The following is a 4,216-nucleotide window of genomic DNA, read 5'->3' on the forward strand; positions in this document are numbered from 1 at the left end:
ACATATTGATCCCTATTGGGCTTGGATTTTTTTTTTCAGAAGTCGGGTTTTGGCACCATCCCTGTCAGTTGCACTGGAATATAAGAGGAGGGTAGCTACAGGTAACAGATTATTTTCAATGCTGCCTTGTTATTTGGAACTGATTTCCCATATGTTGTTGTTGTTCAGATCCTTGCATGAATTTTCTCAAATATTTTTAACATATGTCATATCTATATGCAGATTTTAAATTATGGATGCCTTCCTCCAATCGTTTTCGAAGGGGAAAACATCCGAGCCTAATACTCTCAAGCAGGACCACAGTCTCCTGGGCATCAGATATCGTTCAGGTAGACACATCTGGTGAAATGCATCACATCAAATTAGTATCAAGGGTATTGAGACTCGGAGACTACAGGCAGACAACCCCCTTCTAATGTACTGCTTCTTAGATTGTTGGGGAAACTTGAATCCCAATTCTCTGGTGAAATGAGTGATACTAACATGCCTGTTCAAATGCTCAAAGTGAAGATCAAAGCAGCAGTGTCCAAATTGCCTTTGCAAACAAAGCAGCCCCTTGCATCCCCTTGGGGATCCCGTGCTAATTTTATCAACTCTCCCTGCCTCTTCTGCTATTAAATAGCAATAAATAAATGCGTGTGTTTTCTGGGTTTTCCAGTGGCTTTTTTGTCTGACAAACAAGCTCATTTCCTTTTAAGTGTGAGGTTTTAGTCCAACTAATAGAATTAATCTATTTTTAATGAAAATGCGAATGGCTTTTACTTAGAAATCTACCTACCCTTCTCCCTCTCTCTGCACCTCCTTCCCACAGCGCATTCTCTGAACACATACATCCAGCCATGAATATTTCAATACATCTTGGGCTGTCAGATCAATATAGGCAACTCTCAAGCCCTATTGATTTTCAGAGGTTTGACTCACAAGGGTGCTAAAATATTTCTTGGCTTATGAAACCTGAGTTAAAGAGGCTTTGCTAGCCCTTCAACTTTGACCAAAGATCTTTGTCTCCTTCTCTTCCCTCCTCCCATATTTCTTTTGCTTGTTCTCTCTCCCTCCTTCCCTTTGCACCCCTGCTCTCACTCCCCCCGCCCCCCACACACACAGCCCTAAGATGGAGATTTATGACTAAGCAATAAGTCCTGGAGAAGCAGGCACTATTTCCCCACTGGGTCCACTTCAGGTCAGAGGGAGAAGAGGCGAGGGAGGAGTGTGGCATTGAGCACGATCAGCCCCCATCCATCTCTCTGCAGAGACTCTGCCAGCTTTCCTCCTGTCTCTCTGATTCATTTATCAGCACAGCCGACTCCTCCCCCTGTACACTTCTGAAGATGTAATCCCAGAAGGCGACCCTAGCAACATACGAGGAATTCCCCACTGAGGCACAGGAGCTGAGCTGCTCCATATGGGTAGGAAAATAAGCTAATTATACAGTCAGCCATGTCCAATGCCAGGATGTATGTTGTTATAAGTTTATCCAGCCCAGTTATGAAGCCTTGAGCCTGAGAGGCTTGGAACATTGAATGGACTCGTTTGTAGTTGATCTTCGGTGGTGGGCATTGGATCAGGAGCTTGGAGACCTGGGTATGAATTTCTTTGGCTAGTCCTGGGATATTGGTTAAATCAAATCACTTCCCTTTTTGGGTCTCTATTTCCCCATTTGTAATATATATATATATATATATATATATATATATATATATACACATATATATATATATATATATATATATATGACAGGAAATTTCTTTTAATTATTTTTTTTGGAGGGGGAAGGGACGCCATACTTTTACTCAATTAAGAGAAACATTTTTATCAGCACAGAAGTCTTTTTTATTTTTCCCACTTATCATGCCATGAATTCACAGGGAAGGGGTTCCAGCAGCTCAGGCTCCTTTCCTTTGGTTCTCACTGTGCTTCTCTGGGTGGAGCAGGCTGACGCTTCAATGGAACCAGGTACCTTTCTCTTGGGCTCCTTTCTTTCTCTGATCATTGTCCTTCACACGTTTCCTTCACATGAGAAGTGATCTCAGCTCTTAATATGCTCAATACGTAATTAATTCTCTTGGCAAGAATCTTGCCCTTACCTTGCTTGTTCACAACAACGCCCACTGCATGCTGGGTGACACGGTAGACTCTTGCAGTTTTGCCACGGTAACGTTTGCGGGGCCTTCCTTATTGAACAGCGCCCATTCCCTTTATGTCCACAATATCGCCTTTCTTGTAGATTCGCATGTATGTGGCCAAAGGAACAACTCCATGTTTTCTAAAAGGCCTAGAGAACATATAGCAAGTGCCTCTTCTCTTTCCCTTTGCGTTAGTCATTTTGGCGAATTACTGGAAGATGGCGGTTCCGGCCATTTGTTATTTATTTAACAAATTTTTATTGAGTTCCTCCTATGTGCCAGGGACAAGGGATAGAATGGTAAACAAGACAGATAAAGGTCCCTGCTCTCTCGCGCTCTCTCTCTCTCTCTCTCTCTCTCTCTCTCTCTCTCTCTCTCTCTCTCCCTTTATTATTGATAGTGTTACAGATGCCCCCCCTCTTCCCCTCTCTTTGCCCCCCCACCCCCACCCCGCCGGGTCCCTCCTCTCTTGAAACTTATGGTCTAACCAGGACTTAACCAAGGAACTTATTAATGTTTCTTCTGCCTCTGGACTCCCTCATCGCATGCCTCTACGTATTGCAATGCATGTTCTATATAAATATGTTATTATGTTTAGAATCTGATCCCCAACTGAACTGTGTGCTACATGTTGGTCTGGATTGTGCCTACAATGTGGGAGATGTTTTTTCATTGGATATCAGTTGAATAATTTGGCTGTTTATACTTTGTGCCCTGCCCAACATCAAGTAGAATTGAGGTAACAATCCTGTGTGTGGAGCCTCAGGGGAAACACTTAGCAGTCATGGATCCTGCCCTGATGGTTTCATCTCAAGTCTTTAGTAAGTAAAAGCATGTAAAAGGACATGCAGGAAAGTAAGTTATAAAATGTCCATAATTGTAGCTGCCCTTGCAATAGAAAGTTTGAGATGACCAAAATGACCCCATGGACAAAAGAGACAGACAAAAATCTCTTTTTTGAAGGACAATCACAATTTAAGTAAAAGTATGGCAGGTTATGTAGGTAAGGAGGTAGCTCGCTTCTTATGGCAGTGCAATATATTATTGCATTTAAACCTTTAAAAATTAAATTTATTTAAAATTTTCCAGCTTTGAGATATAATTGTCATAAACATTGTGTAAATTTAAGGTGTGCAATGTGATTATTTGATATACATATATATTGCTTAACCAGTCATATCTATACACAATGGACTATTATTTAGGCATAAAAAAGGAAATCCTCCCATTATTTGCAACATGAGTGAACCTTGCTAAGTGAAATTAGACAGAGAAAGACAAATACTGTATGATCCTACTCATATTGGAATATACACCGAGTGGCCAGATTATTATGATCCCTGAATGCATAATAATCTGGCCACTCAGTGTGTGTGTGTGTGTGTGTGTGTGTGTGTGTGTGTGTGTGTGTGTGTGTATATATATATATATACACACACATACATATACTGAGGCCCGGTGCATGAATTCGTGCATGGGTGGGGTCCGGCCAGCCTAGCCAGGGGGAGGGGACATGAGTGATTGGCCAGCCGGCCTGCCTGCTGGTCGAACTCCTGGTCAAGGGTACAATTTGCATATTAGCCTTTTATTATATAGGATATACACTGAGTGGCCAGATTATTATGTGTTCAGAGATCATAATAATCTGGCCACTCAGTGTAAAAAAATAGAACTCATAGAAACAGAGAGTAGATGGTTGTTACCTGTGGCAGGGGTGGAGGGAGGGAGAGAAGTGGGTGAAGTTGGTCTAAGGCAGTGGTTGGCAAACTCATTAGTCAACAGAGCGGCAAACCGCGGCTCGCGAGCCGCAGTTTGCCAACCACTGGTCTAAGGTTATGAACTTCCACTTGAACCTTTTAATAAAGTCAAGTTTGCTGCTATGTGACCCTGAGAAACACTCAATCCCAATCAGTGACCTGAGTTGGAAAAGTGGCAGAAGGTTCTTTCCTGCATTGACATTGCTTGAATCTACCGTACATGTCATTGTTGATAATTTATGTGTGCTCAGAAATGCCTCCTCCCTTTTCTCTCCTACTCCTCCATAAGCCACCCAGTGTGAACATCCCTTTCTCTGGAAAGCCATCTCTGGGAGC

At 42.4% G+C, this 4,216-nt stretch overlaps 1 pseudogene across 1 annotated transcript; it reads right to left on the reverse strand.

Moving 5' to 3' along the window:
* Positions 1 to 1,846: 1,846 nt before the first annotated feature.
* Positions 1,847 to 2,322, reverse strand: LOC308251075 (large ribosomal subunit protein eL21-like; annotated as a pseudogene). Its single transcript has one exon. The product of its transcript is annotated as a large ribosomal subunit protein eL21-like (transcript).
* Between the last annotated feature and the right edge of the window lie 1,894 nt (positions 2,323 to 4,216).

The sequence above is a fragment of the Plecotus auritus genome (assembly GCF_963455305.1).
Source record: "Plecotus auritus genome assembly, chromosome: 6".
Classification (NCBI taxonomy): Eukaryota; Metazoa; Chordata; class Mammalia; order Chiroptera; family Vespertilionidae; genus Plecotus; species Plecotus auritus.